Source organism: Ambystoma mexicanum, chromosome 3q (assembly GCF_040938575.1).
Source record: "Ambystoma mexicanum isolate Mex_15411 chromosome 3q, UKY_AmexF1_1, whole genome shotgun sequence".
In the NCBI taxonomy this organism is placed as follows: Eukaryota; Metazoa; Chordata; class Amphibia; order Caudata; family Ambystomatidae; genus Ambystoma; species Ambystoma mexicanum.
In genome coordinates this window covers 763949684-763966983 of record NC_090926.1, presented here as the reverse complement: position 1 = coordinate 763966983, position 17300 = coordinate 763949684, and the positions used below count along the sequence as shown (strand labels likewise).

The following is a 17300-nucleotide window of genomic DNA, read 5'->3' as shown; positions in this document are numbered from 1 at the left end:
TAGTAAATGGCCAATTCAAAGTGCTCCTCAGATTCTCATTTTGGATGGCCCCATAAATAGCATGGAGGAGACCGCTTACAATTAGAATTATTTGTAAGCAGTCTTTGCTTGTTTAGTTAGTTTTCTCACTGGCGGTAAATCGAACACAGAAATCCAGGTGGACCTGGGTTCCATGATAGATTTACACCAGCAACAAAACCAACTGGAAACGCTGCCTGCCATGTTTGTGCGTGGCGAGCAGCATGGGCATAGATTTTTAGGGTGCAAAAACATGTGAATTTCATAGGAATCCAGAGTATCTCTGGCCACATCAAAATCATATGCAGGCAGAAATGCTGTGGAAGTGGAGCGGATGGGCATGGTGGATTCCTAAATTATGATCCTTGCCCCCCTCCGCCCCATAAATGAATCGAAATCACACAATGCTGAAAAAACATGTGTAAATCATTGTGCGCAGAATTTTTATGCATCATTTGCACGCTACCCTTCAAGTGCACAAAGTTTCACAGCCCAAATACATAACAAAGAGCAGCTTCTGAAAGTAAGTAATACATATTACAAAGGGGATAATCCGGGGAGTCCTGTTCTCCATTCCTCCCAACCTAGTTCAACATTTCTGCAGACAGGCCCAAAAGCATCAAAGATTGCCATATCTAATAGTTTTAGAATGTAACTCTGTGCTACGCGCCACCTTTACCTGCACAGGCCTCACACAGGGAAGTATTGCCACACCTGGTTCCTGTTTATATCACCCTTAGGAAGGTAAGAAAAGCATTTTTTGTTGTTGTTGCCTCTGATTTTTGGTACTGCCAAAACAAGCAGTGCTTTTGGGTGTCACTTGAAGATTGATAACCCCACTTAAGGGTGACCAACCACCCAACTAAGAGTGAGTCATCCAGAGCACCCACGTAAGCTAGTAATTTGTGCAGGAAAATCTCCCAGTTCTAGGACTGGAGAACCTGAGGTACAGGGAGGCCTAATCAAGCCTGATAAGAACCACCTGGTAGAGAAGATGGATGCCCATGCTTTGTTACTAGGCCATTCATTCTTCCAGGAGTTGAACAGGTGCTGCTGGATATCAGATTTTCCGAAGCTATGCATCCTGCCCAGCAGTCCTGGAACACACTTGGTCGAGTAACCCTTCTCCCAGGGATCCCGAGCAAAACAAATGCTACCGGCTGTGCCTAAGACTCCATCAATTCTTAAAATAGGTGAATTGTCTGAGCTTGCATTGCCTAGCATGGAAGTTTAGAAAGGCTTCAAATTATGGGGTTGTGAAGGAGAGTTTTGTCGCTCTATGCCAAGGCTCCTGTCGCACATGGAACTCTGGGCTCAGGAAATGGCGGAACGGGGGTCTCTTGAGCGAGGTGCCAGGAGTGCTGAGTGCCTGAACCACTCGAAATGTAGCGGTCAGGATCGGGTCAGTGCGGCGAACAGACAGGATTCTTAGGACTCCTGTGCCCAAAACAGCAACAAGGCACTTATTGTTGCAGAAAGGCAAACTTTCCTGCGGTGTATTTGCCTAGGTCTTTTTTCACACAGTTCACTCTCATCGTGCTGACGCATGGTAGCATGATTTAGTGGGCTGCACCCCAAAATACAGCAGTATCTGGAAACGATTTTTGAAGAAACAAGAAGCAAGAGCAGTGCCCACTCCAGTTCATTGTCTCTCTCTGTGTACTTATTGTTGCAGAGCCAGCAGTGAGTGCAAAAAACAGCATTTACCAACTTGGGAGAGAACTGTGTCCTTAGTGTGCCAACCCGTAGAGCTGGAGGGTGAAATTTCAGCCTCCGATGGATCTAGACACAGTGAAACCAATGGCTTTCAGGAGTCATCCTCAGCCCTCCCTCCTCCCTATCATGGCCAATATGAAGTAGCTGTGGGCAAGAGCTTGGTCGCCACGATTGCTAATTAGAAAGGGACCTCGCAACATCTCCAAGAATATCATCATCATCATCTGTGGCACATTCTGCAAGCTTCTGCAGTCTGCCCCCTGATTTCTGTGGCATCGAGTCAGGGCGCTGATACCATAAGAAGGTTGTGTTGCATTAATACCAACTGGACACAGTGAACTGTGACCACCTACTACCTTACCAGATACCTGTTTCTCTCTCGAACATGACTCAGTGAGAGCGCTGGTTACGAGAGATATCGGGAAGTGTGATTAGGGTGATGTCATCATGATCTAGTGCTGACGTTAGCCTTCACAAAAGGTCTATGAGGCACAAGAGCGACAAAAAGGATACTATCATCGCCTGCATGACTCAACAAGATGGCGAGATACAAGACTATGAATGGCATATGAGGGTCAATGAGGAAAACTACAATATAGTGGTGTCAGAAGTTGACATGACACTGAGAGCAATCCATTGATGCCTTGCAAAGATTAACAGCCATAAAAATAATTCCCAAAGCAATAGTGTTTTGGTTGTGGGAGTGCCACAGAAAGAAGTACAAGACATGGCAGCAATTTTCTATGAGTTCCTGGAGACATAACCAAAAACCTATAATCCATTCACAATGCTGAGTGAGAGGGTGCACAGAGCACCTATCACCAGGTCAGTGATTGGAGACAAATAGCTGATCATCACATGCCAAATTCTCAACTTTCAAGACAAAGAAAATGTGTTTGAAGCATCAGAATGTCCAGCACCATTCAATTAGGCGCATCAAGGGTTAGACGGTTTAATGATGTTATGGCCAAGGTAGTGAGACCAAGGAAGAGCGTCAGCAGAGTATTTGATTGGCTCAACGGGTCGTCTGTCCACTACTTTCGGAAGTGCCTAGGAACCTTCATCTGGACTATACGTGTTCTTAGCAGAAATTCTTTCTTCACAGATGCAATCATCCATATTCAAACGTTCTTTCTAACTTGCCATGGACGATGACTATCTTCCTGTGAGAAACGTGAAAGTGTCTCACTGACTAGTCCTCGTGGATCTGTCATCCAGGTGGCCAGGACACGGCCATCGCTATTGGATCCAGTTCTTAGGGGTGGACTAGTGAGGGAGGATCACCTGGATAGAGAGTCCTAGGGGAGGGGAAGTGGGACACTGACGGATGGACGTGGTAACACCTTCATTATAACACCTTTTCCCCCATCCTGCCCCTTAGGTTATTCAGAAGCTTTGCCTCCCACGTCCCTTTCTGGCACAAACACTTTCGTTCACCGTTAAAGACAACAGACTAACATCAGGGCCATTTACCTGATGTGTCCCAGCACAAGGGTCAGGCAATTGACAATAACGAGACACACCTGACAGCCCTTTTCCTTCCCCACAGGGATAGAAGGTAAGGTGGAGCACGAGAGCACACGTTGAGCAAGGCAAAACACACAAGGAGGGGGCTGTTCCAGGACAGCAGTTAAACGGGAGGAGAAAGGCAGCGAGACTAAAACGGATCACAAGGAGGGAAGTGCCTTTGCTCTTTCCGACCCAGAGCTGCAAAGCCTCTTAAAAAGGAATTATGAGACCGGAAACTACAGCTAGTGTGTGGTGTAACAGATGTCAATGGTGTACGGAGACCTCCCACACTGCTAACCAAGGAGGATGGAGGCACTTGCTACTGTGGTACTCTCCTTGACTCCAGAGACAAGAAACAACAAGGAGTTCAGCGCAGCTGGTGTGTCGGAGGGAGACCCGATAAGAGACCAAGCTGTGTTGCGCGAAGGTTGCTAACAGCAACATGATTTGAACAAAAGAAATATCTCTTACTGAACTTTTAAAACCCAAGGAAAGACCAGCTGCAGAGTGGCCCGGCGCCACCTGGGCACTTGTTCGAAAGACTCTGGTTGGTCCACTTTTGTTAAAACTACAGATACCAGGAGGCTCTAAGTGAGCCGATGTAGGAGGTCAAAGTGGTCATCCAAGGGTCAAGTAACACCCCTTGTACACTCGAAAGTCTTTGACCCAGAACCCAGAGGATTAATGGTCAGAGTTGTCAGGCTGGGGTTCCCGTAAAAGTCATTGCCCACTCAAAAGTCTCTGACCCAGCAAACTGTGGAAGGCCAAGCAGCTCGAGCCCGGCAGAGGAAAGCCAAGGCATAAGAGCCACTAAGGAAGGTTTGAGCCCGATGGAGGGGAACCTTATGTGATTATATAACTGTGTGAAGCATGACTGGGGGCTTAAGCCTAAGAGAAAATCTGACTGGGGGCTTAAGAGAAAGCCTGACTAGGCTAGCGGCTCAAGGGGCTTACTTGGGTAAGGGAAGAACCTAAGGGGTCTGGAATGTCTTTCTTTTGAACTATGTTAAAATGGCAATGTGAACCCGACTGAGGAATGCCTGCAAAGTGGGGTGAAGCATGATAAGCCCGTGAACATTGTGTTGACAAAAGTGAACCCGGCTGAGGGCTGTTCACAGTGAAAGGTTGTATAAAAGGACATTGAGACTTGTGAATACTACAGGTGAAGGGATTTTGAATAAAAGGCCGTAGAGAACACGACGTAGGGAGGCTAGCATTCAAGAGGAACGGTTGAGGAGGTCCAGAGGTGAAGAGTCATCACCCAGCCTAATAAATACGGAAAGGAACTTTTGTTTTGTTATTGTTCACACATCAGGCCCTCGGCAAGACATTTTGTAGAAAGGAGACTTGACCACTGAAAGTCCTGCCATCGTTGAAAGGAACTGAAACCTCGTGCTGGAGAAGACCAGGAGTGTGCTGCACTCGAGAGTCCTGCCTTGTCCCGTGCTAAAAAAACGTGGGGAACGGAGACATCGGCTATAATGTCCTGACTTGTCATTTTGTGAACACTTCTTTCTTTTCTGATGAATATTATCCGACACTATTTTTGTAACTTTAGCAGTAAGGATTGGCAATAGTTTTTTTTTAGTATAGCTCCTTTTTATTTGACAAGACGCCACTCGGACTGCCTTATTATTTGATGGTTGTAGCTTGCTCCCATCTTAGATTTAGGTTATTAGTTGGTTTTCTCACCCATTTGTACAGTTTAATAAACACCCTTGAATTGTGATCACTTGTGTCTGTCTTTACTGTTGCCACCATGAGTTCCTTACACTCCCTAGTCCTCTCAATATCAAACCAGGGGACCGGTTGACACAGATGAGAAGAGGCATCTGGATGGACTTCAGCCCAGGGATCAAGGTCTGTCACTGGAACTCTGTTGAGTGATCTCTCTCCCAATGGAAACATTCAATGTCAAAGAACGATGTGGATTTAATGAATTCAGCAGCATTGCTTTTACAATACAGGTGTCATAGATTTCAGAGTTCCTGAACATCCCACCGTTATTGGGCTTTGTGGCCTATCTGAACAATCATCTGACTATCATGCAATCGATGGTAATTGATATGACCCAATGTACTTTCGCAACCTGCATTTCTTCCCCGGTATCTGGGTGTTTGTGCCTTAGAGCATTAACAATCTAGTTTAATGTGAATGACGCCGGATTTCACCACCTACATGCGTTACCACCACAATGCTCCTCTCTTTGTTACCATCGGAGCAGATGGGCCAAGTTTGTTTTTGGACCCATGGATACCATAATCTCTCGTCCCTGGATTCACCCATATCTGACTTACATCTGAGTAGAAACAAGTGGCTCAACACAAGTATTGTCTTTCTCTTGAACTTCTAGATGTCATAAGAGGCCTGTAGTTGTTTTGTTTGTTTATGGTCACATATGTGTGTTATGTCTTCTACGTCCATGATGTGCCACTACATAAATTAGTGGAAGGAAGAGCACCCTGCTATTGATCATGTCCGCTTCAACCTCCCAAATGTCATGCCACTTCTCATGGGGAACTAGACACACAAGAACATCATTAGCACTCACACTATACCCACACCTCAGGATTCATTTATCTCTGCCATTACAGTGATCTCGCTGAGCATCTATTGTGTGGGTGCACTTTGAAAGAACACAGAACAATAGTGGGATTAAGGAATAACAAGGAAAAATGGTCTTCCGTCAAGAGGCCTACATGCACAATGTCAGATCAACAAAAATGTAACGAGTACAGGAGAGAATTGAATGTACTGCATCTACAGCCCATAGGCAGAGGTGTCAATCAAGGAATATTGTGTTCTTGCTATGATGACACTTATAGGGAGGACAAGGATGAGTAAGAGCAATGTATGGCATGAGAAAGACAAGGAGATTGTTATACAAAGGGTCCTATATACTATGGCATAGCCACATGATTGCACGCCAAACATAAATATGGGGTATCACAGAGCCAGACCACAGGACTAGTGCGGGTGGACACTTTGTTTGATGGCAGGCAGTATCTTAATGACGATTTTGGGCCCTGCCACTTTATTATTTACAAATTAAGCACTGAACACACCTATCCTTTCCACATCTTGTGTGTCTAGAGATTCCAGGGTTACTTTTGTTACATGATTGAAATTCTGTGTAAAAACCCCTGGGCTCCTGCTCTTGAGAACAGCTTTCGCTCTGGCCTGTTTATTCTATACTCCAGAAGCAGACAGGCTTGTCTGGCGATTGAATTACTTGTGGTGAACTGGCATGAAAATAGTCCAATAACACAGCGTCAAATGTTTGGATTCTGATATGCTTCAGTTGCACATAATTGTTATTGTGCGCGTGATTCAGCCTGACACGTGTTTCGAGCATAAACGTGCTCTTCATCCGAGGCTTTGATATGCAGATAATCTTTGCAGATATTACTGTGGTGTATACAGGCTATATACCCACTCCAACCAGTAAGCTGCAGCCTGGTTTATCCTTGAATTGCATTGCAAGCGCTGTGGACTCAAGGGACTACATTGCCACTAGGATTGTTGTATGTTGCTTATGTTTAACATCAGACAACTTGAGACATTTATGGGCAGCAAACGTAGGCAAGTCTCATGTACTTTCGCTTTGCCATATGATGTCCTCTTATTTAAGTCCAAGCTCCAATACTTGACCCTGGTGGTACATGCCACCCTCGACTACTAGATTACAATTTTGTATTGTATTGTTTATTTGATAATGCGCACACAAACCCAGGGGTAGCCGGGCGCAGCAGGTACAAGGTTACTTAAACTTGGGTTACATACAGAGTATAGGCGAGAAACAACATAACAGTACCGTAAGACAGATCAATACTTGCCGTGTGGCAGAAGAAAAAGAAAACTAGCATATTGTAGTTTTGAGGGAGTGTGCAGGTCTGAGAACAGAAGTCATTATGGACAACGGTATAAAAATATAAATATGTTAAATAATATAAAAATGTTATACTGCTGCTCTTACAGAACGGAACACCCATGGCTGGACAATAAACAAGAATAACATACCTGGGCATGCGTGTCTCAAACGAGTTGACCTCCCTATGTGATATCAACTACCCTCAATACTGGATAAGATCACAAAGGACTTTAAGAAATGGGACATACTTCCTGTATGTCTAATCAGGCATATAAATGTGATTACAATGAACAGCATGTCTACGTTGCTATACTAAAGTGAAATTGCCCCGGCTGAGATCCACAGTGAGACGTCCAGGGACCGTACGTCCTTATTTATAGCATTTATTTGGAGGAGTAAAAAAAGCAAGACTGTGCACCCTGATACTGGAGATGGAAACTCCTGGTGGCTGTCTGGTACTTCCTGATTGGTGAACTATTGTGGTAACCCAATTAATTTATACAGATTGGACTGTCTGAAGGATCCTGGAGGGGCAAGTGGCAGCACCCCGATTTTTGAAGATCATTCTGCTTCTGAAAAACACTTATATCCCCAAGGACCCAATTTTAGCGACTTGGATCATTAATTGATACAAACAATAAAGGAAAACTGGAGCAGATATGCACTGCTCTTTCCTTCTTCTACCAATTGATGGGCTACCTCTATTGTCATCTAACACCTTAGAATCCCCATTTCTATTTCAAAGCACACAGGGAGACAGTCTGGAAATGTGCGACTGTTCTGTTAGTCCACACCAGCTGCTTTTGTGACCCCATGAGAGACAAATGGGCTGGCTCAAGCATCATGGCTCCAAATCTAGCTGGTCTTGATGCTTCTCTGCAGTCTTGAAAAGACTCTTCATATACAGACAACACTCACATGCCGCGAGCAGCACAAGCAATGTAAGGATGAACACTACCCCAGGATTAAATCATTTTACGGGATATTGATCTCTGACATTCATGTAAGAACTCAGATGCTGGCCTCTTCTTGGTAGGATGACTTGCAAATGTCAGCCCATTGACAGACCCAACATCATTGCTTGTTGGAAGCTGATAGGAGATGTCTCCAGTGTCTCAAGGAACAGGAAGATACAGTTCCAAATTCTCCAGAGAGTATATTGCCCGGCTGACACATTGTTTAATGTGGGTCTTCTGGTCTCCGTAGTGGTGGAAATGTTGTTATGGGGGTACCATGGAAGATTTGCATTGCGCTTTAAGGAATCTCAACAACCTTGGTTCCATATCGTGGCAGAGCTGAACTCAGTGCTGCTATGCAAACTTAACCAATCCTTAGAATTCCTCTTGTTTGGAAGGGACGCTCCTCTTGATGTGGATGATATTTATAAGAGTCTGATAACCCCTGGGTTTTTTTTTCGCTCACAAAATCTGTTATGCTTAAGTGAAGGCTTAAATGAAGGTCTAGAGTTTTACTGTCATTGAGTAGATGGTGGAACATGATGTCACACCTGTGCGCGGCTGAAAAGATTGCCTTTAGAAATAGGTATCTCCCCCAATCTGCTGTCACCATCTGGGATCTGTGTGATCGGCTTGAAGGTTGGTAGGTGACTGAAACCCATGCGTCATTCCTGTGATGGCCTGTCCTGCCTAATGGATAATTATTAATCTGATTCCAGATGCACAATGCATGTTTATCTTTTCTCAAATCAAATGTTGCTGAAATGTATTATGTTTCGGTCCCATACAGGAAATGTGGTCACCTCACTGAGCTTATGGACCGCACATTAACCATTCACATTGAGTGGCTAGGTTCACCCCAATGTTTCTGTTGAAAACATTGACCCAGTACTTGTGATGTGATGACCTGCTTTCTTTTGGCTTATAACAGCATTATCTTATGTTACGCGATGCTTACCATTTATACTGCCTATGTGATGTAAGATGGGTTCTCCTTTCTACATACACGTTTGATATGCAGACAACAAATACACCCAAAATGAGAAAGATTTAAAATTCTCAGTACAAACATCAGTACCAGAGTTCAAATCTTTCTTCAAAGCACTGTAATAAGCACAGGAGAAAGTATACACATGAGGCCCCAAATACACTTATGGCTACTGAACGGGTGCAGAAATAGAAACGGGACACAAAAGTGGCATGCTTGTTGGCATAAACCTTTATTGAACTACAAATAAGAAAAAGTACCCTAATTGTCCCAATAACCAAGAGGGGTTTCCCTGCCTCAAACAAACCTAAGGATAGCGTCAGAATGCCCATCAAAAGTAAATAGTCCACTGTCCTATGTCCTAAACCTATTTCCATCCATTACACTTCAACAGAAACCTAGAACTAGATTGTACCCTGCTTATAGCAGGATGACTCCCTCCTTCGTGATGTTTCAGGTAGTTCATAAATGGTGGGGGAATATCCTTCTTCCCCTAGCCGTCACTAGGCTTTAATGTGTTGTGCCCCATGATCGAGCGGGAGGTTTCTCTCTCCCCAGACCTTCTCAACAAATTTCCAAGTTCCAAACCAATAGTGGGAGGCGTCTCCCTTCCCCAAGCCTTTCTCAGGCTCTGTTTTCCAATAGCTTTATTTGTCCAAGTTCTATCTTCTGCCAAACGATACATATCCCTTCCTCTGGTCTTCTCGTGACTTGTGCCAAAAGGACCTTTCTCCCCTTGGACATTTCGTGCGCTTATTTGTATTTGTATTTTGTTTATTTGTATAGCGTGCCTGGCCCAAAGGCATCTGGGCGCATATCTTCAGTTACAGTGACATTATACAACAACAACAGTATGACAGGATACAGAGTATATCTACAATCAAAATTACTTACAGGCTAAATACAAAGGAGGTCATTCCAAGTATGGAGGTACCCATGCCGCTTTTAGCAGCATGGCTACCCCCATACCGGGTCCGGGTTCCCTGAATGGGGAAATACTGGCCCATTCTGACCTTGGAGGGCCCGGTATTTCCCCATTCAGGGAACCCAGACCCTGTGCATCCCCATTCCCATTCGAGACCCCATACGGCTCAATGGGAATGGGGAGCATGCTAACAACAGGCCCGTTAATGACGGGCCCGTTGTTAGCATGCTGGACCGCTCGCGGGACCCGCTAAGGAAGCGAGCGGACCTTGTAATGAGGCAGTAGGGCATTAACGGGGCCGGCAGCTCTACTGGCCCCGCTAACCCCCTACTGCCAGGGTTGTAATGTCCCCCAAAGTCTTTACAATCAGGGTGCGTGCCATACAATGGCATCACCGAAGGTGCAAGGTCATTCTAAGGAGGCTTTATAACCGAGGTGGCAGGTGGGAGTTAAAGGGTGTTTTGAGCAATGAGCCACAGTTTAGCTTTGCTCTTGAAGGAGTGGAAGGAGGATTCCGATCTGAGCGGGTTGGGCAATGAGTTCCACAGTTTAGTGGCTAGGAGCGGGAAACTAACCCCACCAGCTTTCTGGAGCTTGAACCTAGGAAGGGAGAGACAGTGAGCTTGGGCTGTTCTCTGCGGACGGATGGAGGTATGAGGTGTGAATTGTCTTGCCAAATAGATAGGAGCCTGGTTGGCCAGGCATTTGTGGGTGAGAGCGAGCATTTTAAGGGAGACTCTTTGGGCTACTGAGAGCCAACGTAAATTGCGTCTGGTGTCAGAAATGTGCTGATGATTTCTAGGAATATTTAGTGCTGCCCTGATGGCGTTGTTCTGGGTGACCAGTAGCTTGCTTAGGTTTCATTGGCTGGTTCCTAAGTAGAGGGCATTACAGTAGTCAAGTTTTGACATAATAAGGGTTCTGGCAAGGATGGTGCAATTAGCAGTAGTGAGGAAAGGTTGGCAAGCTGTGATAAGTTTGCACATGTAGGCGGATGTCTGGAGAGTGATAAAGTGGAGTTGCGATAGATGCCTAAAGTTTTAGTATCATTGGATACCTTGATGGTATTGCCATCGATTATGAACGATTCAAAGGAAGGATCAAGTCTATTAAGTCGATGATGGGAACCTAAGATGAAAAGTTCCGTCTTGTCATCATTGAGACAGAGCACATGATGTGCCATCCAGGCCTGAATGACCTGGTAGACATAATTTAAGGATTTCGTGTCCACTGTATGGTTTCCCGTGATAGGGATGATAATCAGGGTGTCTTCGGCATAGTTAGTGTAGGTGACACCCAGATAGTCGAGAATATCGAAGAGCGGTTTCGTAGACATTGTAGAGTGTCGGTGAGACACAAGATCCTTGAGGGACACCGCACTGGACCGGTGAGGGTTCAGTGGAGACAGAGGGTGAGAAGACCCGCATGGACCTATTCTCCAGAAAGGATCTGATCCAGGTGGTGGCTGTGTCAGAAAAATGTGCAGCCGATTTGAGATGCCAGCAGAGGATTCGGTGGTTAACCAGATCAAAAGCTGCCGATAGGTCTCTTAATAGTAGAAGAGCCAGCTACCCGTTGTCTTTCAGATCTTCAATTTGAGTTTTTAAATCAATGAGGGCAGTTTCTGTTCCGTGCCTAGGTCGGAAAACAGATTGTCTAAGGTCAAGGAGTTTATTAGATTCCAGATAGTCCTGGATCTGCAGATAGGCTGCTCGGTCCAGTATTTTAAGCAAAAAAGGAACAGTGTTGATGGGCCTGTAGTTAGTGGGTATACTTGGGTCTAGGGAGGGTTTTTTGAGAAGGGCGATGACCAAAGCGTCATTAAGGTTATCAGGGACGATGCCTGAGTCGAAGTTATGCCAAAGGATATCTTCCCCCTGGACTTCTCGTGACCTGTGCCAAAGGATCTCTTCGCCCTGGACTCTTTGTGACTTGTGCCAAAGGATCTCTTCCCCTGGACTTCTCATGTCATTGTGTGGGTACCATATCCCTTTTTCAGCTCTGTAAAATGGATTTCTTAAGCACGGTTCACTAACCTGCCAGACATTATCCCATTTGTATAACTCTCTTGGTTTCATAATATTTGGTTCATGTACCCCTCTTTCAGCTTTCTAATGTTCCTTAACTAGGCCCGGTTCACCATCCTGCCAGGTGTCACTTTGAGTCTCCTTGGGGTGCTCTTTCACCCTCTGCATTCTCAACTGGTCTCACTCTTCGTTCCCACGAGACGAGGAAGATGGCTCTGCACTTCCTCCGCACCACAGCCTCTGGAGTCTCCCTGTGCTTTTCAGGTCCCCCTCCGGGTACCTTTGCACTTACTCCAAGAGGGTCCCAATCCTCGGCAACACCGGTAAACTTTTGTTGCTTCCCCTGGGCTCCTGCGTTCTTCCTTCAGCTTTCGGCAGCTCCACCATGCTAGTTCCTCATCATGTGTCGGGTCTCGCCTGGACCACTTGGCTGGCTTGGTATCTGCAACCGGACATCAGGTTCTCCAAAAATCAGGTAGGTTGTGGCTCTACTCCGCCTTCTCGGCCCCTGTCTTCTTGCTCCAGGCATTCAGGTCGACAGTGCGTCATCTCAGTGTTGCTCCGCTACCCAGCATGAAGCTGCTCCGGGGCAGGGCTGACCTCGAGGAGAGTCCTTCATCAATTTTTATGTCAGATTGTCTTACTAGCTTTCAATAGCTAGTTTGTTCGTATCAATTCTGAGTAGGGCTCTTCATTGCCCTGCTCTTCCTCGTGGCAGTTCTTTTGGAGTCATCCATATTCACTCTTCCCTCACTCTTCTCTTCCTCGTCACAGTATTATCTGCCTGATATACATAATTGCTATCTATTAGGAAATTAGTAGAAGAAAGAGGAGGCAGAGAGGATGGGGGTGTCTGAGCCCTATTTGTATGGTTGGGTGAAATATGTCTGGCATCATGATGGTGTGGAAAACCGCGTTCTTCCTTTACAGTCCCCACTTCTCCCATAGAGGGGATCCCCACCCATGGGATTCTCCCACTGAGTTCTTCACAAATGTTCATGTACTGAGACCTACTGTGCTATAGACACAACTCACAACCCTTTTTTCCAATCTTGTGTGCTGTGGGATGAAACTTGGTCACCTTTGCAAAATATGGAATAACCTACCTCTGGTACCAGTAACTCCACTCAAAACTGTGACATGTGTGGAAAGGGGAGGTGACAAATACATTGACAGAAACCAGGCTTCCAGATACATTTCTTATGTGGCCCAAATTCATGACGGCTTACAAACCCCACAGAGGCTAGAGCCAGTTCCAGCTTCAGCGCCAATTCCAGTAAAAAGCAAGTTTTCTGACAATGAAGTCTTTTCTCCCTCACCTACGAAAGAAAGCTCTTCAAAGCTGTCATGGACACCTCAACCTTTTTTTTTCGACCCTTTCACTTCCGAATAAAAGGTCATTCGATCCTTTACTTTCGAAACTTTACCTGGACACTGAACAAAACCATGTACACCTTTCCACTGATTCCGAAAACCCTTTAGAAGTTCAGGTCTTTCATCAACCCCTCTCTGGTCTGGTTGGCCCATCCTTGATGTTCAGAGCAACCCTACCTCTCAGCAGGCAGTTTTCTTGCACTCTTTCAGGTACTAGTTCCCCTTACTCCTTACAGGGTGTCAGTCTCGGGAGGGTAGCTCAGGGGCAACGCCCGCAACGCCCTTGCCTTGGAAGCAAGAGACGCGGAGCAACACAGGTTCGATCCATGGGTCCGTGCTTAGAAACCTCTGGGTATTAGGCGTGTTATAAATAACCAATTACAATTCTCCCTTCTGCCCATGATCACTGAACTTGAGAGCATGGTACCCGGGAAGTTAGTGTATGCTCAATTAAGGATTTCGGGGGAGAAACTGCCATAACACGTGCAGCATGGAAAGACTCCACCTGAAAACAGTAAAGAAATACATGGCTTTTCTTTTGTTTCTGGTCTTTGGACGTATTCAGCAAACATCATCTTGCTACTTTGGACAATTTCCTGTCTTTCATAGTTTATTTGGCTGGCACATGGATTCTCATTGACTCCTGTAAACATTATCTATTGGCTATGTCTGTGTTGCCCCGAATACAATGTTTCAAGCCTGCAACTTACCAAACTTGTAGAAACTGTTGCCGGAAGCAGTGTTTCAACACCATTATTCCCCAGCAGCAAAATGCTATGCTGGGGAAAGAAGATTTCATGCTTGCCACTTGCACAACACATCAGTGAAAATGGCAATAGAGAAGAGCGTGTTTGCTGTCTGTAGCGTGCACGCTCGATACACCAGAGACTTCAGCACAATGCAAGCAGAATCCAGAGAACAAATCTAAATTCCAAGATGGAAAACAGGACAGATATAGCTTTGGTTCAACAACCAGGGCCCAAAGTAGCCCCAGATGTATTCAGGGAAGCTAACCTTTCCATGCCCTCACTGAATACCACAGAACCTGAGAGTAAAGATCATCCAAGGGAAGGAACAAACAAAGTATAAATGCAACTGGGCCCATGTGCTGGGTGTCGGTTGCAGGAATCGGAGGCCTATCTTTGGAGAAGACTGGAGATTAGTAGAAGAAATGGAGGATGGAGAGAAGGGAGAGCCTGGAGAGGTGGTAACGGTGAAGAGCAGGAAGAGGTGGTAACATCATGAGTGGAGAGTGAACAGAAGGATGTGGCTATAGCAGGAGCGATTTACGAGGGGGTGGTAACACCAGGAATGGAGAGTGGATACAAGGAGGAGGTGGCAACAGCAGGATATGAGAGTGGACATAAGGAGATGGTGGCAGTAAAAGAAATTAATGTAGAGGTGGTTACATCAAAAAGTGAGGTGTAGAACTCCTTGTTCCCCACAGATGACCATGACTTCAGGTGAAGTTCCAGTAACTTCTTTATTTAGTTCCAGTACATTATGATGGTCATATAATGTCAGGTACATCTGGGTTCAGGGCAACATACACCTGCATCCTCCCAGGTAGGCTTACATCTCCCAACTGACTCACATAGAACCCCAGTCACACATAAACATTCTAACCCTTAACACTCCATTGTCAATCAATACCCTGACCAAAGGTTCCATTAGGATGCAGGATAATACCAAATCCCTACATATCTCCCTTCCTTAGGGACATAAAAACACAAGTAGATAACTTAACCATAATGGCTAATAACAACATGCACACAAACAACCCCACGTTCAATGCGCTTGCCTCATCACTCCTAACTGAGAACATTCTGCTAGTCTCATTACATATTCCAAAATAGTCCACACAGCCGTGGGACACAATTACAATCAATGCCCCTTCCTCTTTCTACCAAGTGAGGAAAAGGCACCCAACTGCTCAAACATCCTTACTAAAACTTTTACAAATAGAGGCACCCATACCTCTCTTCCTAAACTTGACTTCATCGTCCCACAAAAGAACACACACACATCTCCCTCACACCCAACAATGCAAACCGGTATGTACCTAAATACACACCACCTCCAACTAGACTGAGTATCCCAGATACCCGGGTAACTACTTCACTTCTTGTGACACCATTACCCCTAAATTGCCCATGTTGAAAGTATTCCTAAATACAATACAGCTCCTATTAGGGAAAACCACACTTCATTCACACCAGCATCATACCAACATCAATGACTCTACTATAGTCTTTGCTGTATCATCATGAAACTCTGAATGGTTTCTAAACCAAACAACCAAACAAAAAACTTTGTTTGACACTTAGCACTCTAAACTTTAGCATTAAATAAGGTCTTAATACATCTGCATTACAAAAGTCCCAACTGTGGAAATAAAACATTAGTGCACATAACTATACTTCACCACATACCAAACTCTAGCAATGTTGTCAATGCAACCTATATTTCATTAAATGTCTATCTGTGGAAGGAAAAGCGTGTTAGTTAAACATGACCGTACCACAATTTTTTTTTCCTTTGCATCATAACATTACCAAGTATTTGTTGACAGAGGTAACAGAGGCCACGACTTTTGCACACCATCCGTGCACACCTATCAAACATGCTAACTACCACTTTCAAGATACCTCTCATACCAATGTTCCTACAACATAAATACCAAATAGCATTTCAGAAAACACTATTACTACGCATATCTCAATCTCTTCCTACTAATATGCAACTTTAACCTACTTAATAAAACCTCACATTTGGATCACTTAATCCCTTGGTTGACTAATTACAAACACCCTTGAGACCTAAATCCAATCTAAAAAACTATAAACTTTGTTCTCTGCTCTTAAGCTTCAACAACTTCCATGACGTACCCCTATTACAGGACACCCTATCCAACAAGAAACTACACCTGACAACATACAGGTTCACGCTTTCATGCACTCACGCTGTCCAAATGCCATTCAGGCCTCACATGACAACAGATTCTGAATCAATAACTAATTATAACTACTTAACCAATTCAATGAAGGCAAGACCAAATTGCTTCCTTTACTTATGCTCGTGAAAGCATCATCTCTTAACTTAAAAGTACTTCTGTTATTCATTCCGGCAATTAAGATCATTCACAACTTAAGCTTTTTGAAAAATAAATTCCAACGGGCGGAAATGCAGCCGCCGCAACAGAAATGGATTTACCAATCCATCTGCCACACTTCCTTTTGTAAATATCACCTCCCGAAGCGTTCCTTTCCTGGTATGTTCATAATGCTGCTTTTCATTGCTGCCAGCCGCCTGCTATAAAAATTGTACTCCCTTTGCCTCCTACCCCATCTCTCAGTTCTTAAGTAGGCTCCAAGCCCCTCAGGAACTACTGACAACATGCCCTCAAAGTTCCTCATCACCTCATATGAGTGATAGCTCCTCAGGCACCTCCTTAGCGCTGCTGCAAATGGGCCCTTGCCCCTCCAGGCACTACACATGTTGTCTTGGGCAATATTCTTTCATCTCTGCACATGGGCTCTAAGCCCCGGGCTACAAGTCTCTTAGGTGCAGGTATGGGCTCAAAGCCCCCTCAAACGCTGGAATGGCCCCCCAGGACCCTCCTCTGCTCCAGGCGCTTTTCACCTTCGCCACCAATCTTCTATTTAACATATAGGCGCAGCTTAGGTTCCCAACCTCTTCTATTGCTGCTGCCCCAACTCCAGGCCTCAAGCTGTACAACATCACTCCTCATTGTTTCTTTTCCCGGCGCAGCTTAGGCTCCAAGCCTCTCCTGTTGCTACTGCTTTGGGCTTATAGTCCTCAGTTGCACAGCATGCCTCCTCAATGCTTAATTTCCAGGCGCAGCTTAGGCTCCAAGCCTCTCCTGTTGCTACTGCCTTGGCTATATCCCTCAGCT

At 45.1% G+C, this 17300-nt stretch overlaps 1 protein-coding gene across 1 annotated transcript in view; it reads left to right on the top strand.

Moving 5' to 3' along the window:
- Nucleotides 1-17300, top strand: part of MYO15B (myosin XVB) — a 721855-nt gene that overhangs the window by 567092 nt on the left and 137463 nt on the right. The gene's annotated exons all lie outside the window — the stretch shown is intronic.